Source organism: Phyllostomus discolor, chromosome 3 (assembly GCF_004126475.2).
Source record: "Phyllostomus discolor isolate MPI-MPIP mPhyDis1 chromosome 3, mPhyDis1.pri.v3, whole genome shotgun sequence".
NCBI lineage: Eukaryota > Metazoa > Chordata > Mammalia > Chiroptera > Phyllostomidae > Phyllostomus > Phyllostomus discolor.
This window is the reverse complement of record NC_040905.2, coordinates 139,882,614-139,908,633: the sequence shown is the minus strand read 5'-3', so window position 1 is coordinate 139,908,633 and position 26,020 is coordinate 139,882,614. Positions and strand designations below refer to the sequence as shown.

Genomic DNA, 26,020 nt, shown 5'->3' with positions numbered 1-26,020 from the left:
TAAAATTTGTAGGAAGTGCTGCTATATAAATTAACATAAAAATACCAACGTGGCAAATATATGCTAATCTCATACAATCCAAACAATAAAACCAAGAACTATATAGGTCAAGTAACAAGGACCCTACAACATAAAAAGTTGTGTTTAAAAAATGATATTTGCCTTTCACAAATTTTCCACATTAATATTTTATATGAATTATTAAAATTAAATTAAAAATCACAAACATCTTTTCAAACATTCAAAAAATGTGTGCTAATTGGTTGACATCACCTCTTTTAATAATTTTTTTTTTAATTTTAGAAATATGTATAGGAATATAATGATTTCCAGTAGTAGTCATAGAAGGTTACTGGTCTTAGATGGACAAAGAGACTAAGTAAAGAGCCAGTTAACATCAAAGTGAAGAAGTTGTTATATAGTCTCTAAGACAGAGGGAAGTTAATATTTATTGAAGGCTAACTGAAACAATGACTTTAAATGATTGTAAACATCGAATGCATAAAAATCCATTACTCAGAAAGAGAGCAGTACTAAACATTTGCTGCCATTGCACACATTCAAATATCATTGGCTAACAGTCTCAGAATCAAGAGTCAACATGTCTGACAAAATTTAAGCAAGACACTTGGTAAACAAGTAGAAACAAGATATATGATATTAATATCATTCTTAAAATAAGTGTATTCACTCTGTTAGATACATTTAAATGCATTATTGCTATGACTTTGGTATACAGGAGAAAATTCTGAATGCAACCTGTACAGTTTATGAATTTCTAACATTCAAAGGTTATTCAACTGTATGTTATTCATACATCTCATTGCCAAATAAATATTAATAAGAAGGAACTTCATGTGTTTAGTTTCTTATTAAATTTTAGTCATGTTTTGTTATGACATTTTTGTAGTTTCATTTGTTTGTTTTTGATAGCAATGATCTTAAATAACCATTCCCACTTACTTTCAACTTGGTTTTGATCTTGGTGCTAATTATTACCATTATTCTCATTGTTTTTGAGCTGGCAGGTCATCGTCAGGGTTTCAAAACTACTTGAGCTACTTAGAACACAAAACATTCTGGGGATGCTTCACTGCCTAATTTCTCTGTGCTGTTGACCCCATAGTCAAGAGGGCAGGATCCAGAAATCAGTATGATAATACAATTATGATGCATTTTCTACTAAGGAGTACTTTATTTAACACTTTTGAAGTAATCAAACACTATGCCTAACCAGGGATATAAACAGCAGCTGTGCTCTGGCTGGCATAGCTCAGTGGATTGAGCGCGGGCTGGGAACCAAAGTGTCCCAGGTTCGATTCCCAGCCAGGGTACATGCCTGGGTTGCAGGCCATAACCCCCAGCAACCGCACATTGATGTTTCTCTCTCTCTCTCTCTCTATCTCCCTCCCTTCCCTCTCTAAAAATAAATAAAATTAAAAAAATAGCAGCTGTAAATAATATTGACTTACAATTATATTGTAAACAATCTGTCTTATCAACACTATCACACTTGTTTTCTGTAGACTTTTCTAAATTTTCTAACCATTGAGTTCATCTTTAAACTCAGGATTATGTATTATTTCCAGCTAGTTTGATTCTCCCACTACAGTAGAAGCAACATTAATGTAAACTAGTCTATGGTGTCTGTTAGAGAATTAATCACTCTTATTGACCTAATCACCAATATGTTGTCTGATGAAGTCACCGGCACTCCCAGGTTCAGTGTGACAGAGTGCACATGCAGCACTTAGACTGGAGTCATCAAATTCATTCGTAATGTGAATTCTGCTACAGCATTTCAGTTTATGACTGGAACTAGTTGCCCCTATCAAATTTTCATCCAATTAATTTATCCATGGTTTTAGGGCTAGTGCTACAGTTTTAAAAATCTTTTTGACCTGCTAATAAAGATTAAGGGGCATTTGGAGATAGTTTATAGGATAAATTATATATTATTCTAAAAATTTCTGCAAAAGGAATCATTTTTAAAAACCTAAGAACTACATTTATATTTTTCACATTATATTTTTGCAATAATATCTTTTATTAAAATGGAGATTCATTTCTATAGAAGTAATGATCCCAAAAGATAACAGATATAATGTAGAAAAAACTGATCATTTTATAAACAGAGAAAAATATTTTTCTAATAAAATATTATTAACTTATTTTTCTCAAGCTGCTGGAAGGAAAACGACTTGCTGGTGATATAACAGTTCATAAATGTCTTTTTCTCTGAATATTATAGACTACATATTGTTAATTTGTCTCAATTTAGCTAAGCAGTGGTGAGACATTTCTATTTGATGCCACTTTGACTTTCTCCTCTTTATAAGCCTCTTCAGATGAAGATCCCAGAAAGATTTACGAAGCCCCTTCCATCTGACTGCATCCAGGCCTGGTTCTGCAGTTAGTTCACTACACAAAGGATGCCATTTGCAGTGATGAGTGAGCACCAAAATTTAGTTCATACTCCATCAGTCAAATGGTGTGCCTTGTAGCAAGACTGACAGGTTCTGGAAACTTAAAGAAAGGGGTACAACTTTTTATAATCTTATGCTCAGGTATGGTCACTTTTTGCCACTCATCTGTCAAGATGGAGTACCTTTTAGTCATTCCCACAAGGTGATATGAATGTTAACATAGACTTGCCTTTATAGACGTAGATAAAATTGGAATCACGTGACTCCTTCTTTGCCTTCATTCTTCATAACCACATGCACCTTTATGTCTGTCTCTTATCCCTCCACCACTGCCTTTGCTTAAAGTTTCATATTCTCTACAGTGGAACACTTTGCCTTTGAATTGGTCTCCCCTTCAGGCTCTCCAGGTTCTCAGAATCTTATTCATATCTCCACTATCTGCTTACCAGTTGGCTTCAAATCCTATAGTCCACCCACGTCCACCTCCATTGACCTCAATTCTTTCACACTCAGCATGAAGTGGAATGTGTCATAGCCTCTCCAGTCTATATGGTCCTCCTCTCATGTCCCCACTACCTGGCATCCTCTGTCCTGTCACTTCTCCTCTGCCTGACTTGTTGATTTTCAAGTCTCAGCTCAAACACCATCTCCTCATGACAGCCTTTCCAGCCTCCAGTATCCTGGGTTAGATGCTGCTCTCCTGATTCTGCAACACCTTTTACATACCCTATGTGGCACTCAGTGCATAGATTGGTAGACCTCTATTATCTCATGACTGAGGCTCCTTGAGGAAAGCACTCTTACCCTCCGTTATAATCTCAACACCTAAAACAGCACCAACGCACATAAGGACAAGAAATAAGTCATCATTTGGAAATATATGGAAGAAGTATGGGGTTGAAAAAAAACATTAACAATCATTTACCTAAACCTTCAATTATAGATAAAAATTATTCTTAGCTGTTATTCCCAACACAGATTATTCAAATCCAGGAAGTCTGGAGCTGGCATTAGCTCAGTCGTTACTTGGACATCAAATCCAGGAAGTCTGGCCAAACAACAAAATATCCAAATGCTTAAAAAGTGCTAGATGTGGGGTCATAGTTATAGGCCACTAAAATTGGCATCTGAAATATTTTCAATGTTGCATTAAAATAACGTTTTTCTAATTATAAAAAAAATATTCTCACTGTAAAAAATTTAGAAAATATACAAAAGATTAAGTACAAAACAGCTGAAATATCTAGACATAACTATTAATATTTTATTATGTAAACTGCTAGTCCTTCTTTAACGTCAAGCTAATGATATTAAACATAATGTGTGTATATCTACACACACACACACATTATATATATATATATATATATATATATATATATACTTTATTAAACAAGCTAGATTAAGTGGAATGTGAAAACAACTTTGTTCTTTTTTCATTGTCTTTCAAACCCCCCTATTCTATTTCTCTTTCCAATCCTTGGAAAATATCTAAGGCCAGATCCAAAGCTTTCTGGTACATTTGAGGTATGTAATAACCGGTCTAATTTTTATGTACAAAACCTGGTTTTATAATTCATTTTAAAGCTGCCTCTTCTCCCCTAGTCATGCTTGTCTCAGGCTTGGAAAACTGAATAAAGCTGTGGAGAAGGGAGTTGAGAGGGTTGTCACATCTCTGCTACTTTCTCTACCTTATTCTTTCATTCTTCCTTTGCCACTCACTGTGATGTCTCCGGCCTCTCTTAGTTTGGAGAGATAGGTAAGTGAAAAGGAAAAGATTTCAAAGTTCACTCTCAATCACGACATAGCAGATGCTCCAAATATTGCCTCTTTCTCTCAAGAACAGCTTCTCCGGGACCTTGTCAAGGTTGCTCATTTGGTTGGACACCATCTGGGACACAAAACATGAAGGCTCAATTCCCAGTCAGGGTACAAAACAAGATTGTGGGTTTGATCCCCGGTCAGGGTGTATACAAGAGGCAACCAATTGATGTTTCTCTCTCACATCAATGTTTCTCTCTCTCTCTCTCTCTCTCTCTCTCTCCCTCCCCCCCTATCTCTTTAAAAAATAAAAATAAATAAACATATGAAAACATAAAGAAGTTTCTCTGGAACTCTGGGATCCACTTGCTCCCACAACCCATCAACCCATCTGGGATTTGCTAAGGACCTTCCCCTGCAATGCTCACTGGTATGGTCCACGATCTCCCACTTCCATAGTCCACTGCATGTAGACTCATGCAGTCATTGACACATCTTAGTATCTAGTGCTTCTGTAGTCCACCAGACCCAGGACCTCCTCCCCATTCCCAGTGGGGAAGAATTGAGATCTAATTTCAATGCAACTTCCTCTCACTGCTCTAATATCCCAGACAATTTCAGCTAGACTTCAGTCTTTTACTTCCTCATGGAAAAATCAGCCAACAGTCTCTACACTCTCCAAGGAATGAAAATCAAATTATCCCAACATGTACCTCCTCCACACCAAATTTGCTCTGATAACAAGATAGCAGGAGGTCCCTGAATGGTTTTATAATACAGATTAGGATTAAGTATCGCCTATGAAACCACAGACATCTCCTGAACAGTTCTATACATCCTCACCCAGATTTCCTTCATGGTAACATCCAGCTAAACTATATTACAATATCATTACCAGGATATTGACATTGAAACAATCACTGGTTCTTTTCAAATTTCCCCAGTATTATGTGAACTTACTTGAGTGTATACATACTTAGTTCCATACAATTTTAAACCATTAGTAAGTTCATGTATTCACCACTATAATACACATACAGAACAGCTCCAACACCACAGAGAATATGTTGCCTGTTAAAAAGCTTACTCAACTCTACCCTTACCCCAAACCTGGAAACCATTAATTAGTTTGCCATTTTTATAATTTTGCCAATTCAGAAACATTATATAAAAAATCCATAGAGTGTGTAGTCTTTTGGAATTGGCAATTTTTATTCAGTATAATTTCCTGGAAATCCATATAAATTGTATATATTAATTGACCATTTATTTTTATTACTGACTTGTATCCTATGGTATGGATACCACAGTCTGTTTGTTGTGTTTTCATTTCCCTGTGATAAATGCCCAAAAATGCAACTTCTGGGCAGTATATTAAAACCGTGTTTAGTTTTATAATAAAATACAAAACAGTCCTCCAGAGTGGCTAAACTATTTTACCTTCCCAGAAGCAAAGTAGGAGTGATCCAATTTCTCTGCCTCCTTGCCAGCATTTCATGTTATTTCACACAGTCTGATAGTTGTGTACCAATATCTCACTGGGTTTTTAATTTTCATATTCTTAATGGCTAATGATGAAGAACATCTTTTCATGTGTGTTTTTTGCCATCTGTATATGCTCCATGGAATGTGCTCAGTGGAATCTCTCTTCATATCTTTTGCTCATTTTTTAATTGGATTGTTGTATTTCTACTGCTGACCTTTGAGACACTTTTATATATTTTAGATACTAGTTCTTTGTCTAATATATGGCTTGTAAATGCATGGACATTTTGTAGATAAAATATTTTAATTTTGATGAGGTGCAAATTTTCAATGTTTCTTTTTTAAAGATCATATTTTTGGTGTCAAGTCCAAGAACTCTTTGTCTACCCCTAACTTTGGAGATGTTCTCATATATTTTTCTCTAAAAGTTATATAGTTTTAACTCAGATATCCAGTTTGAATTAATTTTTGCATGAGATATTAGGTTTAGTTCAAGGTTCGTATTTTGACTATCGATTTTCAATTGTACCATTACACATATAAGTTTTTAATACACTATTCAGAACTTTTACTTACTGAGTGCTCACATTTGGACTTAGTCAAGTGAATCCATTCCTAGGTTTATGCCTACATGGAGACAACTGTCATCATGAGAGCTCTAACCATGACAATGATATCAGGTTTGGATAACTTAGAAGGACAAGAGAAAGCACACAAGCAAAAATTGTCTTTATTAAGACAAAACAACCCAGAAAAATAGCAGTAGAATTTTTAACTAATAATTACTAATCTTTGCTTAATTATTATTTAGGAAAATTTGTTAAGGAAAAGAGTAAAAGATTTCCAAAGAGGAAAAACCTGTGATCATATTAAACTTTGATTACTTTCAAAACAGCTAAATCAGATCTGTACACTTGCTATGGTACTAAATAAACCAGATTTGGTCACAGATAGCAAATATGCGAGAGACCATCCATTGCTTTCCAGCTCTTTGCCATAAAAACATAAATTGAGCACCCCTGATGCTGCAGATATCCTTACCTCAGCACTAATTCATGCCCTGGCAAAGCTCTAATGCACTAAGTCACTGTATGTAATAAATTAACTTCTCTTCTTTAGCATGGTACTAGTTATCCACCATCCTTGGAAGCATACAGAGAATAAACTTCTACAAATGATTTTTACTGCAAGGTAACTCAGTTAAGAAAAACTGTAAGAATATAGTTGGTGCTTTATATCTTTCAATATACTGTGGTTCAATATTTTTTTGTATAATGGTCCTAATTATCCCCCAATTCATCCCCAAAATGGCACTGAGTTACTCAATTGTCTTGACTCCTTGGCACTTTCAAGTACCTTGTAACTAATTCCTTCCAATAAAGACAATATTGTCTAATATTCAATTACATATGCTTTCTACCCATAAAACTTCCAAATTTCATCTTTAAAGGACTTTATTTTCTGCTGTCTTTCCCTTGTTTCTAAAATATATTTATTTTCCTGATAATCAACTTCCTTTTATATTTCTTATGAATACATAGGTGTCTACAGTGTCATGGAATGTGTTGATTTATTAAGGACTAAAAATATTTTTATTTCTTCATAGTATCTCCATATTATCCATTATATCTAACATATCTATCCATTGTATTTAACCTATACAACTTGAGATTTTTTAAAGGTAGAAAATGCAAAAACTAACATAAAACATCAAGGTTTCTTCTCATCACTTGCAAAACTGTTTCTGAAAATCTTTCCCAGTTGTTAAAGATTGAAGATATTCTTCAGTGTGCTAAGACTCAGACATACAAAAGAAATATATAATTTATTTGCCCTAAAGAAGCCAACAGTCTAATTTGAAATAAAAGATTAACCCAAATTAACTAATTAAAAGGCAATGCAAAGGCTATGAATGTGTACACAGGTAATTAAGGTATAATGAGTGGTATTTGGAAAAATTTCTAGATGACAGAAAACAAATGCCTGGTCTTCTGGGCCAGGGCACAGAAGACTGAAAGAAGATGTCACAAGTAATAGAAAACATTTCAGGACCAATAAATGTGTTCATTAGGTATCAGAGTGCAAATCCCAGGGTGAATAGCTCACTTTTCTACCCACTACCAGCAGCTGTGAGGCATACTGATTTAAATTGGTAATACAAATAATCTTATACTGCTAAACTCTTCAACTGTTAATTAGAGAATCCCTAAAGACAGGAGGTAACAGTCCAAAAACATTTTGTATTCTAATTTTCTTCATTAATGTGGGTTAGATTTTTAAAATGTAATAATATACTTGTTACATGAAGGACTGTGAATGAAAAAATAAAATAATAGGCCTGACCGATGTGACTCAGTTGGTTGGGTGTCATCGTGCAAAGAAAAAGGTTGCCTGCTTAGGGCACGTGCCTGGTTTTGAATTCTATCCCCAGCCGGGTGGGTGTGAGAGTAGCCAATCAATGTTTTCCTCTCACACTTATGTCTCTCTCCCTGCCTTTCTCCCTCCCTTCCCTTCTCTCTAAAAATAAATAAGTAAAATCTTTAGAAAAGAAAATAATAGATAAAACAATAATACTTACTTGTAAATTTATAATGGTACTTATACACTAGAATAATTGGTTATATTAGGGTTGTTTTTTTAACTAAAATGACTTACTGCTCCATATCAAGATAAAAATGCAGGATTTTCTTTTATGGTTTCATTAAGTTTAAAATTTTATAGTAAACCAGGTAGTGTTATTAATGTATAACATGAATTATGACTTTTTAGAGTTTTGCTATCTTCTCCTCCCTAAACCCCAGAAGGGTTCATATTACTTATTACATAAGTAATCAATCTGAAAGACTGATTCACTTAGTGTGTTAGCCAAAGCAATCTTTTGGAATAAATGTACAGTGACTGACAGCATCAGTTTAGTAGTGGTCCTACTACAATGGCAAGAATAAATACATTTTGCTTAAATCTCTTCAGTAAGTTCCAATGAGCCATACTTACAGAAACACCAAAGAGCTTTAATGAGCAATGAGTGAATTCATACTATTTATGAGTAGTACTGTATTGATTTTAACAACAAAAAGTTGCCAGAGTTTTCCATAAATCATTTCTGTGATTCCTCCAGAGAGGCCATGTCTCTGTAGTTGTAGGCAAAAGTATTTTCAATTCACTTTATGGATGGCTTTAGAAATACTGAATGATGCACACTATGCTCTAATAGTATTCTGGAGCACACCCAACCACAATATTCTTACAACAGCTGTTAAATGAGACACCTGCTCTAAGGTTTTGGTTAAGATTCCAAAGTCAAGAACCAAACAAGAGGTGACAAGTATCCCCCACCCCCATTTTAAATGGGAGTGTTAGGTCATCAATGTAGAACTTGCAAAATAATTCTCCAAAAACAGTTTTTGTGAGCCAGCTGTCCTTGAAGTTTAAGTGGTCAAAAAGGTTAGAAACTAGGTAGAAGAAAAACACTGAATTGCTGATATGCCATAAATCCCACCACCACCTACCTCTTCACCTCATACTTTGAAGAAGCTTTAAGGAAAGCACTTCAAAAGACTGAAATATTTACACTGATGCTTAGGGACATAAGTAATGTCTGATACACACCTTTGCACATGCTGTTCTCAGCCCTTTGTTGTAGGGTACGTTCTAGGGGATTGGAACATAGTTCATGTCATTCAGTAATTTTTAAGCCATTCATAAGTTGAATTAAAAGTTAAATGCTAACCTTGGCCAAGTGGTTCAGGTGTTGGAGCCTCATCCCACACAGTGAAACGTTGCAGGTTCCATTCCCAGTCAGGGCACATACCTAGGCTGCAGACTCCATCTTCAGTGTGGAAGCCTTCAGGAGGTGGCAGATTGACATTCGTTTGCTCCCTTCCTCTCTCTCTAAAATCAATGATCATATCCTCAACTGAGGATTTAAAAAAGAAGGCTATGGTTTGGAATTGGGAAAGGAAAGAGAGGTGCTGGCTACAGTTTCCCTGGGAAAAACTATGAAAATTTCTGAAAAATCAGAGGTAGGTACTTAGAGCTTGCTTAGAAACATCTGAAATGAATCCTATCTAAGAAGAATCCTATCCAAGAAGAATGTACAGAGGGATGGAGTAACCCTAATAGAGGGACTATATTTCCAGATTTCCAGGAACTAGGTGAGAAATATTATGCATTTAGGCTGAAAGAAATGCATTTCCTGTGTCATAAAAAATGTAACCAAACCATCCCTTTAGGCACCTCTGAGACATCTACATATCTTTGTGTTTCAATAGGTTAGCTTATACTGTAGTAACAAACAATCCTTCATTTTAGTAACTTAAAACCACAAAGATTAGTTTTTTGTTTGCTTTTTGTTTTTTTTATTTTTTTGTGTGTGGCAGGGGGGACTTCATCTAATATGGTTGTTGTGGGGCAGCAGTGGACAGAGGCTGGCTCTTTTCTGAAGTTTTAAGGATTCAGGCTGATGGAACAGCCACCTCTTGATTGCAGTGTCAGAAGGAAAAGAAAGATCTCTAGAGAATGTCACACCAGCTCAGTCTATCAGGGACACTTGTCCCTTCTGCTCATAAATCTTAGAACTGGTCCTATGGTCTCACCCAACCACTGAAAGCCAGAAAGTTCAATCCTACCGTATGCTCAGGATGCAGAGAAATTTCTGATGAGTAACAGTCATGTCTATTATACCATCCTAAGGTAAAACAAAGAGTCCACCAAATGCAGAGGAAACTTATCCAAGGTTAAATGAATGTCAATCAAGTCAGACCTCACCTTTACTTCTACTTTTCTGAGATTCAACTCAGGAGCAGCCAGAGGCAGCCTATTTGAACAGGACATAAAGCAAGGTGATAATTTGGGGAAGCAGAGGAGAGGCTGACCAACTCCCCTTTTCTCCATGAAAAGTGGCCAGCATAAAGCTGGAGGGAACTGAGGTAGGAGGAAACTTTAGCACAAATAAATTTAGGACTTCCTTATTAAACAAATGGAACATTTTAGAAATGAGACTATTCATATGATTAGAAGTGATCACATATTTTTATTTTCTAATAGTGAGTAAAATTTATATGAAGCCTATCTGAGATTTTATTCATGAGTAAGAAAAGGATTAACTCCACTTAGCAGGTTTGAATAGAGAGTAGTAGACGCAAAGAGAACAAATACCTCTTTGCTTAAATAAGAAATTGCTAGGTAAATGCAGTTTGAGTGAATGCTAATATCAGAAAAATGAAAGAAAAAAAAACCTTCAATGTGAGTCCAAATAAAAACAAAACTATCAAAATACCTTTAAAAATCAAAGGAAAATATCATGCATAACCAACAGAATCTCACAAGCATTAACATAAAAAGCTATTATAAAAATGGGGGAAAAGTTTAGAATTCAGGCTAAAATACCCTAGAGTTTTTTTCCAGACACATGAAACCAAATTAAAGATAAAAATGCTATGAGAATCTGACTTGAGTAAAAAACACCTAAGAAAATGCTCCATCACAGCAAAATGAATGGCAGAAAATCTGATTATACTCTGTAACATTGGCCAAATAGGAATGCTGGGCAGAGATGAAAAACATAATTTATTTCCAACAAACTAGATTTAGGCATAGAGCGATAACCCTTATACCATCAGAGCACATTAATAGTGTATCTCCCAGAAGCAAACTACCATTAAATCAGTAACTATTTGTTCTTTGAATTTCTCTCTGTCAGTGATCTAGAAACTCTCAAATAAGAAAATGTGAAAAATAGGATACAAACTGTTGAAGTGGTCAAATATTCAAAATAAAAAGAAGTGAAAACTGATTGTTTTATGCAAATCTGCTATAATTGGGAGAGATGGTAAAAATCAGACCTTAGTCAGAGCCAAAGTAGTTGCTCAACAACCTTCAAATTGTAAATGACTAATGAAATTTATCAGCTGATCCATCTATAATGAGGTCTTTAAACTGCAATTGTCTGATCTGTATTGCAATCCTAGTTTCATAATCTATAAAATAAAACTTATATGATATGAAAATGTGAGGAAACTATGTTACAAAAAAGCAGTAAAAATCCCATAGAAAGAAATGAATTCTAGTTGATTGATTTTGTTTTTGCTTTTCTGTACAAATCCCCCATTTCATTTCAAACAGTGATACACATTATTGCACTTAAGATTATCTTATCAGTGGCTTTTCATTATCTATTTAATACAGGAATGACTTCATTTATACAGGTACTGAGTATACATGTTTATTTTACTCATTTTCTATTCTATTACCATAAGCTCCATGTAAGATGTGCAGGGCAGAAAATGTTATCACCCCTATTTAATATCAGAAAGCTAACACTTCATGAAATCAAGAGATTGTTCAAGGCCTAATAATTAGCAGCCAATGGCAGAGTCAGAATTTCAAATCCACCATTTAAACTTTTAATCATTACACACTATGTCCTACACCAACTGGAAATAGCATTAGTAATGGTTTTAGATATACTTTTAAACTAAGTGGTCTAAAAATCACATTTCAATTCATTTCAAAAAATATTTAATAAGAACTGACTATATATTCTAGAATATTAAAAAACACAATGACAAATAAGATAATAATTTTTACCCTCAAGGACCACAAGGTTTGGAAAGATAGATCAGACAGTGAGCAAAAGGAGTAATATATTTTTTAAAAATATATATAACAAAGAAAGCTTGTAAAAGTAGAGAGACTGCACTTTGCCCAGAGATTCTGAAATAGTTTATTGAGAATATGATACTAGGTTAGTTTTTAAAGGATTATAGAAGTTTGCCTGAATAATATGCAAACATTATTTCAGTTGAAGGGACCTCAACATACAAAGACTTGCAGATGTATAAAAACTGGAATGGTTTCACTGGTAAGTACTAGATTATTTAATTTTTAAAGACTATTTCCAACATTCAAATCTTTGTACAAATTAATTAAATTCATTAGTATTTTATTCTTATAAAGCAATCAGTATATGTGATATCTATATTCTTTTTTCCTCCCACAAGGAGAGCTAAATGGAAAGAGGAATGATTATCCCTCCAAAATGCAAATACCTTCTCCCTGGCTTTGTACCATTCCTGGCAACAAAACATCTGCTTATTAACCATAAAGCTGTAATTTTAAATGATTTTTACTATATCAAACTGCATATTCTCTCTTCAACTTTACATTAACATAATCATTGAACCTTCTTTTCTGAGCCTAAGAGTAATGCTTTTAGCTTTACTTTCATTACCCCTCTCCAAAATCCATAGTAGGGGCACCTATAAATGAACAGGAGCAGAAGCCCCAGACCCAACAGGACGGTCATGCAATCTACCTCTTCTCACCCATCACCCAGACCTAAGTATTTTGCTAGGTGATATAAGCACCGATAAATAATATGTAGAATTTATTTCATTTCATATTTCACATTAATTTCATTCACTTTATCTATACATAAAATGTAATAAATGACAAAATACTTCATTTTTAATGCTGTTTATAGTTTCTCTGGCAAAGATACAGTCTAACTGAAAGTTCATGAGGTGCCCTGTGAGAATTTTGAATATAGACATCACCTACAATATAAATGTTTCCTTCCCAATTTTAGCATCTACTAAAATAAGATCACTAACATATGAATATGTTTAGAATGCTATCCAGTTATCTCAATCAAAAAGTTCTTTAGGAAAGAATGCACAATAGGGTGATATCAACCTAATTTAGCTAGTTAGAATGTCTTTATGGAAAACAATGAAAAATATTAATTAGGTCATGTACAGACACATGAAATAATCTGCTATGCACTCTAACGATTAAGGGCATCTACTTGAAGGGGGTAAACAACCACTTGAAGGGGGTATGTTGAAAGGTATATAGCCATGACAAGGGTAAATGGACTAGATGGTGAAGGACACACTGGAAAGATCCAATGGAAGAACCTCTCTGCTGCATATACCTGATAGTAACCTCTTATCCACATGAGCTGGCTATTTGGTATTGCTTTCCCAACTTTAACATAAATATAATCTGTTATCAGCCTTTACCAGGAATCCAATCACATTGTCACTAAGGCTTATGTGATTCTGCAATCACAGGAAGCAGTGACATTGTATTAAGTACAATATAACATTATACTTGAAAAATTCCCATTTGACATTTATCCTTTCAAGGCTATTCTGGTCTCTCTGACCACTTAATCCTCTTGCCTCTTCCCCACACAGTACTGAGTCTCATTCTTCTCTCAGTTCCTGTGCAATGTGGCTTCCTACTTGGTCAAAGTCTTGGGAAAAGGGAGCTCCAAGAAGCTCTTTCACTTTGTAAACTCTGTATTTCTCTAACAGTAAGTGATTTTATGGTTTGAATGTTTTAGTTTTATCATCAGAAAAAATGAAAAAGAAACTGAAAAGTAAATATGTAGAAAATGGATTCAGTTAAATTAAATAAATGAATAATGATTTGCATTAGGCGACTATGAATCCCTAATACTTAGGATGATGCACTTGTTTGTAAAGAATTCTAAACAATGCTAGTGATGATATGGCAATTATTCCAAATGAGAAAAGAGTGTAATAATACAAGAAAAATTAGTGTAGTAGGAAAGTATGGTATGTATTCCTTGGAAAGTTGATGGATAAATTACTGGATACAAAGGGGAAAAAGGTGAAGTAGGAAAGAAGAATATTTAGATTCATCTATTATTTAAAAAAAAAATGTCCTCTGCTGAGTGCTTACTAGGTACAGGACACCTCTTAGGCAAATCTTCCTGTCCCTCTCCCAATCCTCATGGGTAAATACAAGATGTAAGATGTTCTACTTAGTTTCTTATGTGCACATAACACAAATTTTCAATATACATTTAGTTGCTTTCAGTTGATTATAAGTCCTTTCCCAATTTAGCCTGTAAGTCTCTCTAATGCAAGATAATTTCTGTCCCTTTCCCTAAGACACTCTATTACCCAGGGCCTATCCTAGTGCTTAAAATAAATCCGCGTACCATTGGCTAAGTTATTGTTCTACAACCACATTTCCCCCCACAATGTATCTTAGAGATCTTACCATGATGGTATTTAAAGAACTAAATTTCATTTACCTTCTTACTAAACAAATAACATAGAAATTATTTTGTATTTTAAAGTTTATTTAATTATATTCCTATAGGATATATGGGCTTTTTAATTGTTTAATAAACACGTTTAATTTTTAATTATTTTATTGTTGCTCAAATACAGTTGTAATAACTACATGTTTAAATAGTTTTGCTTCTTCCTTTATAATCTGTCTGCCTTTTGGAGTCATTTTCTTGCCTCACTTCATTGGCTAAAATTTCCATTACAATGTTGAGTAGAAGTGATGAGAGTGGACATTCTTGCCTTGTTCCTACGATTAGAGGGAAAGCATTTGGTCTTTCACCATTAAGTCTTATATCAGCCATATGCTTTACTACAGATGTTCTATGTGAAGCTGAATTTCTTTATTCTCACAGAATATTTGCTAAGAGTATTTTTAATCAAGAGTAAGTGTTGGATGTTCTCAAATACTTTTTGTGGCATCTACTGAGCTGATCACAAGAGTTTTTCTTTTTTACTCTGTTAATATGGTAAACTATGCCAATTAATTTTCTAATCTGAAACCAACACTGCATTTCTGGAATTAACCCAACTTGGCCATATGCATTATTTTTTTATATACTGTTGATATATATTGCTAAATTGTGTTAATACTATTTATGTTTATGTTCATAAAGGGTATTGGTCTCTACTTTTCTATTTTCATAATGACATTTTTGGGTGTTGGTATCAGGGTTACATTGGTCTCTGAGGATGTTTGGAAGTGTTCCCTCCTATACAGTTTCCTGAAAAAGAGTGGATATATTTGATATTATTCTTCCTTAAATGCTGAGGAAATTTTATTAGTGAGTTCATCTGTGGCTGAGGCTTGCTTCGTTGGAAGACCTTGGGGTATCTTTTTTAAGTTGTGGTATTTTTATCAGCTGTATTGAGATACATAAAGTATACTCATTTATGCAAACAATTAAATGATTTTTAGTAAATTTACAGATTTATACAACCTCACCACATCCGATCATAGAGCAGTTGCATCATCCTCAGGGAATCCTTGTCCCAGCTGCAGGCACTCACCATCCCCACTCCAGGTGCCGGGCAAACACCAATCTACTTTCAAACTCTGTAGATTTGCTTTTCTGAACATTTTATATAAATGGAAGTATATAATATGCAGACTTTTGTATCTAACTTCTTTCATTCAGCACAATATTTCTGAGGCTTTATTCGTGCTGTAGCATGTACCAGTATTTCATTCATTTCCATTGCTGAATATTATTGCAAGGTAGGGATATAGCTTATTTTGTTTGTCTGTTATTCACCAGTTCATTTGTCATAAAAATGTTTTAACTATAAATACAGTTCCTTTGAAAGACATGAAACCATTCAGGCTATACATTTCTTTTTGTGAGTACACAAAATATCTTCAAAGATTCAGAAGAGCATTTCTGAGGATAAATTCCTAGAAAAGGAACTATGAAGACAATTATTTTGAACATTTATAATATAATAGATGTACTAAAAATAGTAATTTAAATTTCACTCCAGATGTGATGAACCAGTTTAAAATGCCTTCAATTACACACACACACACACACACACACACACAGAGGGCCTAGTGCAAATAACACCCCTTTTTATTACAAACTCTTTTATTATAAAATCATAGACATGTAATTCTGTCACATAATAGTATCACACTCAAGCACACCATATGAAATTTTAGGTGAGATATTCAAATTAAAATATAAATTATTATACCCATATTATTATCCTACCAACCACACTCAAGCAGGCACTACTTATGCCAGCCCTGTGTGTGTGTGAATTCCCCAACCTATCCCCAGCACATGGGATCTATCAATGATTTCATCTTTGTCCCAACTGATCAGCAAGTCACTACTGTGTTAATTTGCATTGCTTCAAGTATTTGTAAGGTTATGTATTTATTGTTTATTTATGTTCCACTACATCAGCCCATTTCCTCCCCTTTCATGAATCCCAGGCTACTCTCACTTTATTCAGAATTGCCTGGTGACACAATTTTGTATTGTTGTTTTGTATAGATACATAACAATTTTTTTTCTGAATGAGTTGATAGGCTATTCCATTTCTTGTTAGCTTGCCATCCACTTTTGTCTTTTCTCCAAGATCACAAGATTCTTCAGAACAAGGACCAACTCACATACATCATTATATCCTGACCATGATACAGAATCACACTGTAACATCAATAAATAGTTGAGTATTAACTGATATAAATTTAACTAATTGAGACCAAAGCTATAGTTTTAGCATTTATCCACAAATTAAATGAAAGGCAAATCATAAAAAGATACACTTTGCAATCTATAAGCGTATGCTTAAGCAGTAGGTCACAAAGACCTATCTCCACAAGGACTAAAGGTTGCCTGTGTGTATGTCTATCACAGTAAATGTATATAAGGATACAGTATATAAAGTATGTATGTGTATATGTATACATACATGAAATATAATAGAACAATATATGTAACATATGTTAAATATACAATATACAGTAAAACACATTTGTATAATATATAATAACACCTGGTATATTAAATATATAAATATGTTACTATAGCAAAATCCAGTAAAAAAATCACTAAGAGGAAAAAGCTTTTTTCCCTTTGACAAATGAAGCCCACCATTTCAAAATCAACATTTATTACAGGGTACTATGTTGGCTCCCATAGTATACCAGGAGCAATACTGTTTTTATTCTTATTATTCCCCTTCATGCTGGCTACTAGATAGATCTCTTGCAGCTAACCACAGTTACATTATAATAGAATGAGATTGTATGAAGACACAAAATCCTCTTATGCAGTCCAATTTAGAATCCATTTCAGAAACTCTCTAGTGCTACACCAAGAAACTGAAATGTGCTGGGAATGTCAGATTTCAGCATATATTTCTGTTACACTGAAATTTGGTAATGATTTTTACAAAGGGAATAATTATCACTTTATAGACAATTTGATACTATAGTCTATTATATCTAGGTTTGCATTTTGTGTTATTAATATTATTAGAAACAAACACTCTTAGTTTATTGACAATACTCTTATTGACAATGACACTAAAATTCTGGGGAACAAAATAGTGTTTGACTTATCCATGAAATCAGCAGAGAAAGGCTATTCTTTATATTAACTAGTGAACACCTTTAGAAAAGCAACAAAATTTATTATAGCCTCGAATCCTAGCAGGCCTCATATTTCATCAAAAGAGCACATAATTATTTCAATGGAGCTTTTAAAATTGTATTCAAATCAATGAGTCATTTAATATCTACCTTTTACTTTTTTTACTAACTCACCTGATGAAAATAACCTATAAATAATATAATTAGCAGCTAGGTCAGTGAAATAAATTAGGACAAATGGACTATCAGCATTCCTAGGCAAATTCCATTGTAAAATCTAGGGTACTATCTTCCTGGAGTCTTGTGAGTTCTTCATATGTTTTGGAGATCAAACCCTTGTCCGAGGAATCATTAGCAAATATATTTTCCCATACAATTGGTTCCATTTTCATTTTGCTGATGTTTTCTTTAGCAGTGCAAAAGCTTTTTATTTTGATGAAGTCCCATTTGTTTATTCTTTCTGTTATGTCCCTTGCTCTAGAACTCACAAGACTCCACTTCAGGAAGAAAACAACCCAGTTAAAAAATGGGCAAAGGACCTGAACAGACACTTCTCAAGGAGTACATACAGAGGGCCCAGAGACATCTGAAAGGTGCTCAGCATCACTAGCCATCAGAGAAATGCAAATTAAAACCACAATGAGATATTACTTCCCACCCGTCAGAATGGCCAGCATAAACAAATCAACAACCAACAGGTGCTGGCGAGGTTGTACAGAAAAGAGAACCCTAGTGCACTGTTGGTGGGAATGCAGACTGGTACAGCCACTGTGGAAAACAGCATGCAGTTTCTTCAGAAAACTAAAGATGGAACTGCCTGTTGACTCAGCAATTCCATTGCTGGGACTATACCCTAAGAACATTGAAACACCAATTAAAAAGAACCTATACAACACAATGTTCATAGCAGCACAATTTATAATAGCCAAGTGGTAGAAACAACCTAAGTGCACATCAGTGAGTGGATCAAAAAACTGTAGTACTATTATACAATGGAATACTATGCAGCAGAAAGAAAGAAAGAAGGAGCTCCTACCCTTTACAATAGCTTGGATGAAACTGGAGAGCATTATGCTAAGTGAAATAAGCCAGGTGGTAAAAGACAAATACCATATGATCTCACTTATAAGTGGAACCTAATCAACAAAACAAACAAGCAAGAAAAATATAACCAGAGACTTTGAAACAGAACAATCTGACAGTAACTAGAGGGGAGGTGGGAGGGGAAAATGGGGGAAAAAGAGGGGAGGGTTTTCAGGAGCATCTATAAAGGACACATGGACAAAACCAAAGGCAGGTAGGATCAATGGTGGCAGGTGGGGATGGCTGAGGTCAGGGGAGGAATGGTGGGGGGAAATGGAGACAACTGTACTGGAACAACAATAAAAAAAATTCAAAAACTAATATATGGCACTATTTCTGTGTGCAACTTCACAAATTAAACCACTATATTAACATTTCACAAGCTTTGTATTTTTAAGTGTTTAAAGATATTGGGTAACTAACCTAATGAAATCAATGGCAATTGCTTTTGTATCATAATAAGTACACACAAGAATAAACATGTAGGTTGTTGAAACAATGGGCAGACTGAATTTAAACTTTATTATTCAAAAGTAACTTACTCTTTTTTCCTTTTTCCTCTTCTTCATCATCACAACTGTAAACACAGCTCAGATGCCCACATATACTTCTATGCTTCACACAGTGAGCATCACACAATTTGCACTATATTAATAGCTTTTAGAAAAATCATCTCACATAGATATATGTTCATTTAAATCTTTCTCTCATGACACTTGTTAATGGCTCTGTCAGAAAAAAATCCTCTTATCAAATGCATATCAAAATGTTCCATAAGTTTTATAGATACTCCTTAAATATATTTAATATACTCCTCTGTAAACTGTTATAATGCCTTACATATACTTGGTTAGCAACTGAAAGATTTTTATTTTTCCAAAGCTTAAATCCAGGTTTAGTCAAATTTTAAGCATAAGAAATTAGTGGATAGACATTAAATGTCCCGTTCTACATTACTCGACATTGAGCCTAAGAAAAACAAGAAAACTTTTCAAAAGTGATACCATTAGTCATGAGACAGAGTAGAACCCACATCTTTTGGTACCTAATTCAGTTCTTTTTCTACTTATTCATGCTGTCTTCCAGTGGGACAGAATTTAGTTTCTCTTGGGAGATTTTTGGACATTAGATTTTCTCTTGAGGACATTTAAGAACCATTCAGCAATTGTATTTTGAGTGATATTTAAAAAGTTGTTATATTTACTAAACACTTAGAGTTAAGGGTTTCCTTAAAAGGGTTCCTAATTTCTGAACAGTTCCACACTGACAAGTGTGTCTCAACTATTTGTGTAATATGAACACTTCAGATTTGATTATGTTGACTATTTTGCACATGGAGAGTTTATTAGCTAAATAGAAGTAAGTCACTCAAAGCACAAATGCACCATGTTGCAAGGCAGCCCATCTCTCTCCAGTGACTATGCTCCATGCATGTGTGCTTGCCAGAAACAAGCCAGTCAAGTTGCATCGAGACACAGCAGGCATCACAATGTAAGACATAAACATCAACTGATAGTTTATACTTCCTAAAGAATCAACCCCACTTTCTCATAGGTTTCTTCTGTATAAAATTTTTAAATAAATAAAACAATATTTTAAGAGTAACTTCCATTCAAAATTAAATTATAGAATGATAATTATAAGATAACCAACTATATAGGATGGGGCAACTAGGTTTACAGTTGTCCATATGGAAAATAATACAAGAATAAACGCTATTTCACATACTCACAAATGTAAACCTACTTTTCCCCCACCCTGAATACTGCCACAAATTTCTTTCTGAAGGGAATATTTTAACCAAAAGTGAGAAAGAAAAAAAGAAGGGAATAAAGTAGGAAGGGGGTGGTGGAAGATGGAAGGAAAGAAAAGGGAGGATGGAAAAAATCATAGAAAAGGGTTTTTTAACATAAAAAATAGTTGCTGAAGGAAGAAATCATACATGCAGTTAGATGGGTAAACCTTTTGCTTGTTATTTAACCTGTCTCTCCTATTCTTTTACAATTAAACAACTTTTTTAAGCTCAATTGATTTTCCTTATTAAACATCTTTTTAAGCTCAATTGATTTCCTTCCAAGAAATAAGATCTTGTATGACTAAATAGTTCTTAAGTTGTTAGCACCAATGTAGCCCCTAACCATACATGGAAGAAACTTGGTGACATGCTTCCTTATCAAAATTATAAATGAATTGTCCGGAGGCTAAGGGCTACAACAAAGAGTGAAATATCCACGTAAATTCAGAAAACTGATACTTTTTTTAAATCTAGCATTCTGCCTATGAGAAAATGCAACTAAATTGTAGAATCAGTAACTCACAAGCCTTTTTGCATATAATGACCTCCTCTCCTTATACTATAGGAAAACATTTCCACCTAGAGTCCTTTCACAGAATATCTAGAGACCAAGTGAAATCAACCACAATGACTATCAGATCCAGAAAAAATAATCAGTTTTTAATTGAAGCATCAAGCCAAGTAATTGGAGACGATGTCCTATCACATCTGATTCCTGTCATGAAGTTTCAAAAGGGCTCACAGGGTTTCCAGGTCCATGGCAATCCTGGATCATCACAATGTCTGTCCTCCTTTAAAATCACTTTTATTAAAGAAAAATTCTTTAGAGATCTGAGTCCTAAAACTGAATCTGAGGTTTCAAACCAGCCTCACTAGTTTGGTTCAATTAACTGTTAAGAATCACAATATTTCCTGTGTATCATATACACAGATTCTTTCAGAAAAAAAATTGAGCCCCTATGTATATCTTGGTTAATTTATTTCAATAAATAATTTGTGCTACACACGCAGTTAACTACATTTATACAATTAATTTATTTTGTCATGTAATAAAAATTTTAAAACAGCAAATTTTAAGAATATAAACCATCCTTTTTGGGATTTAGCAAGATATTTATTCTTGCCTTCTACACAGGGTTCTATGCAATGTAATATGTGAATGACAAACTTTACATAAATCTTCCTGGAAATCGTGTTAGGTGTTACTATTAAATGAAAAACATCAGTAACTTGACCTGACTCCAATTCCACTAAGTTACGCCTATTATATAACATTAGCTTACATATTTACCTTATCAAATATAATAGATGCCCTACATATAAGTGATAATCAAGCCACTTAAGTCATCATCAATACACAACCCATTCCATTTAAATTCTTAAGGCAAAATACCTGACACAAGATATTTAACTGGTTTTCAGCAGGAAGTACTTCATTTTTTTTCTGTCTCTTATTCTTAATTGCATTACAAGTAATGCAAACTACTGGATGATGATGATAGCACACTGAAGAATAGCCTTTTCTTTTAGAATGTTAAGCATCACTTTCCATATCTGAAAAATATTGTTCACTCTTTCTGTATGTGGTCCAGTATTTCCCAAATGCTGGATCTTGGCTTTTATTCAGTTTTCCTAGAATATTCCATGTCCCATCATATTTCCTGTCTTCTTCAGTATTATTCTTCAGATTTAATATCACAAGTCCTGTTTGTTAAGAGCCACCTTTAGAGGACTCTAAAATTGCAATACTGATTGTAAAATGACCACATACGGTATTCACTAACACAACACGCCAAGAAAAAAAAAATTGCCAGCTGCCTGACAGATACGGTGTAATCACACCAAACACATTCACTTGTTTTTTTGGTTTTTGGTTTTGGTTTTTTTTGTTTGTTTGTTTAGACACAGTCATCAAACATATTCAGTGTCCACTGGTGCCCAAGGCAATACCTAGCAGAAATTACTTTTATTAGTGGGTTTGAACAAGGATTATGCCAAAGACTGTGTGAAATGTTCAATGAATCAGAATTCACCAAATAATCTGAACTCTAAGGCTATTATTACCCGGGTTGCACCCTCCCCAACCCCCCCCCCCCCCACAAGCTTAACTTCGCCCTCTTTCCTGGCCTGACGTTCTGGCAATGACTTCCTTCTCTTCTTTATCTTTCTCCACGTCTTTCAGCAGCTTTACTCTGTTCTCAGATCCAGTCCCTTGGGAAAGGAAATCAGTAAAACCCTCTATGGTAAGACTTCACTATCAAGTGAAGAGGAAGGGGAGAGAAAGAAGAGGGTGTGGTACTCCTTCCTCCACCACACCCCACCCAGTGAGTCCTGCACTCCAATCCACTGCGGCTCAGGGGAGCACAGCAGGTTCCCTGGCTCACCTTCGAGCAGCCCGGCCCAAACGCCAGCCATCAGGCACTTTGCAGAAAACTTCCCTTAAAGCCGGCAATATTCTGGGGAAGCGGGCAAAATAAGGAATTAGTTCAAATACACATTTCACGGAGCTCCTCAGAACAAGACTGAAAGGCACCTTTAGATACAGATCCAATAGACCCGCACCCTCCACTCCCTACCACCTTTGGTAATTGGTTGAGAATTTACAGAAAACTGCCGGGATTGGGCAGGGGAGGGGGACGCATAGAAAGAAGACCTTACCTCCTGGGACTGCCTACAGGGCGCGGGCCAGGATCGCGTCCCCAAAGTGTCTCCGGCTCAGGTCACAGCTTTTCCGAGCTCAGCCTGCATTCGCACCCGTGTCCCTGCAGCTCTGCGCGCAGCCTGCAGGCTAGCCGGCACTCAGGCTCACGCCCCGGCCGCAGCCTCACGCCCCGGCCGCAGCCTCGCTCACCTCTCTCTGCCGCGCCCGCTCCGCCACCCCGCGGGCACGCTACCTCCCAGCGCTCGCCCTCCGCCTACCCGGCCCCCCACACCCACCCGCTCCGCGGTGCCCACTGGGAGCCTCTAGCGGAAGCGAAAGGAATCGCAACAGACCTGCGGAGCCCGGGCTCCGACGCTGACTGCTGGGAGCCAGCCAGACGGCGGCTTGGACTTCTTCGCTCGCCCTGCAAACCACCCGCCTGATGCTGCCACCGCCGCCACCTGCCCACCTACGCCGGGCTCACCTGACCCCGCGTCGGAGAGGCGCTAGCGTGCTCGCAGCGCTCTATGACAACGATGGCGTGGGTATGCTGTGCTAAAGAAAAACAAATCTGGTAGGAAGAACACACACAAATGCACGTTGTAAATCAAACTGGACAGACGACCCGGCTCCGTACCTCTTTCCAGTAGCTTCCAAAAAGTGTATGGTCAGGACACTTCCTCGTGTCTGCTGCCTCCCACCTGGGCCCCGGCAGCACCGGCTACTCCTGTATTTGCCCGCCCCCAAACATTCGCTTGGTGACGCCCAGAGATATCCTAACTTGGCCTAACTGCTCCCTCCATCCCCTCCCCAACATGTACTTAAGTTATTCTTCTTCCTGACAATTCCGGCAGCGGTTTTGCTGCTTCTTACCTTGAGATGCTGTTAATTCTCTTTCCTATCCTTAAAATCCCCAACCAAGGCTGCGACGCACACAAGTCCAGAGGCTTTTTCGTGACTCACTCTCCCTGAGCTCTGCCGGCTTTTCCTTTCAAGGGGATCAGGAGTGGATGGCGATTTGAAGCTCTTGCACTGGCTGCGCCTACAAATCTTCACGCCCGTGTAGTAACGGAGACAGGACAACCTTGCTGGCAGCCAGCCCCTCCTCGGTCAACTTGGCTTTCTATTTCATTCTCTTTAACCTCACAGGCCCGTCATCAGTCAATTCCAGGGCATCGGTCAGAAAAGAAGCGGATGTTTTCAGTTGTTGCCGCCCTGGTTTCTTTTAATAATACCTCACCACCACACACACACACACACACCCCTTTCTCCCTTTAATTTGGAAAATCTACTTTCTGCTCGGATCGGGTGGGGACAAGGCGGAGAGGTGCAGTAAGAAGAACCAGTCCAAGGCACAGCTTCAGAAACCCATATCCCTGGGTAGCCCTTTGCCAAGGTGTCTGGGCTAAGGAAACTTTGAGCTTAGGCTGCATCCGCCGAGCGGGGCTGGGCAGGCGGCCGGCGCCGGGTTACCAGCACTAGGTGAGGAGGCTTTCGAGGAGGTGGCTGCAAGGAGGAGGGACACCAGTCTGGCGGCGGGTGGCGGGCAGCTAGGTCCCGATGGCCAAGCTCTGCGCGCGGGCTGCGCACTTACGCACACACACACAGGCGCGCGCACACGCAGGAGCGCGCAGCAACACACGCACGCTCAGCCCCGCGCCCGCCTCCCCAGACCGCAGGAGAACCTGAAGACCGGAGACGCAAGGAGAGGCAGGGTTTACAAGGATGCAGGTGACGAGGGAACTGGGCCACTCCTCACCAGTTTTCGCATTGTTGCTGACAGGCAGTTGCTCGCGGCAAGCCCCCAAGCCCGTTCGGCCACCTCCCAGGTCCCTACCTTCTCAGACATCTAGACTTTCTGGCTCTTTCCTTGAGGCCAGTTACTCCCCGCATCTTGATTTACGACGCCAGACTGGAGGCGAACCCAGTTCCCAACTCCACCCTCCAGAGCCACTTCCGCCCCTCCTCACGCCAAGCTTTGAAGCGGTTGCAGATGCAAGCCCGGGAGTTCCAATGGGCTCCCCGAGGTCCTTCGAATAGAGGAGCCTACACCCTGTTCCCTGGACAGAATGCCCTCTCATCTTGCCTTTCCCGCCTGTTCCCTCACACATTTCCCCAAGAAGCTCCTGAAGCTCCCGTAGATCTTTATGAAACAAACAGTCTAGGAAATTGTAAAGCCTAGCTTTTGGAACTGGTCTTAATTTAGGGTCTACGCTTATACTGCAAACTGGACGGTAGCAGGTAAAAGACTCAGCTAAAGAAAGGGGAGGGATTAGGAGTCTGGAAACTCAGCCCGTTAGCAGCCATTTCCGAGGTTTGGGTCCTGGAGTAGGTACCCAGGTCTCCAGCTAGCTCCGGTCCCAATTTCTTTCTCTTCCTTCGTCAGCTTGGAGTGATCACTGGGTGCCGTCAATATGGAGAGCCCCAAACCAGAGAGACTTAGCTCTCAGAAGCGTCCCGGGCCCATTTACCACTCCCCTGGAAGAAGCTTCCTAGCGGGAGTTTACTTACCCGCACTGGTCTGCCGGACTTGTTCAGCCAAAGTAAACTTTTGTCCTCTGGTTTTTGACACTGGTTCGCCTTCGCGCTCTGGGAGGTCGCTTCCTGGCAATTAACTAG

At 37.0% G+C, this 26,020-nt stretch overlaps 1 protein-coding gene across 3 annotated transcripts in view; it reads right to left on the bottom strand.

The window, feature by feature from the left end:
- The window catches only part of LINGO2 (leucine rich repeat and Ig domain containing 2), a 1,215,855-nt gene extending 1,190,371 nt beyond the window's left edge, over window positions 1-25,484 (bottom strand). The window contains exons 1-2 of one of the 3 annotated variants that reach the window (XM_036021522.1): window positions 24,275-25,484; window positions 23,871-23,972 (exon numbers count right to left, since the gene is read on the bottom strand). The gene's annotated coding sequence lies outside the window, so the exon portion shown is untranslated. Of the gene's footprint in view, window positions 1-23,418; window positions 23,579-23,870; window positions 23,973-24,274 lie in introns of those variants that run through there. The other 2 variants (XM_028531934.2, XM_036021521.1) reach the window with 2 other exon arrangements.
- Window positions 25,485-26,020: the final 536 nt, after the last annotated feature.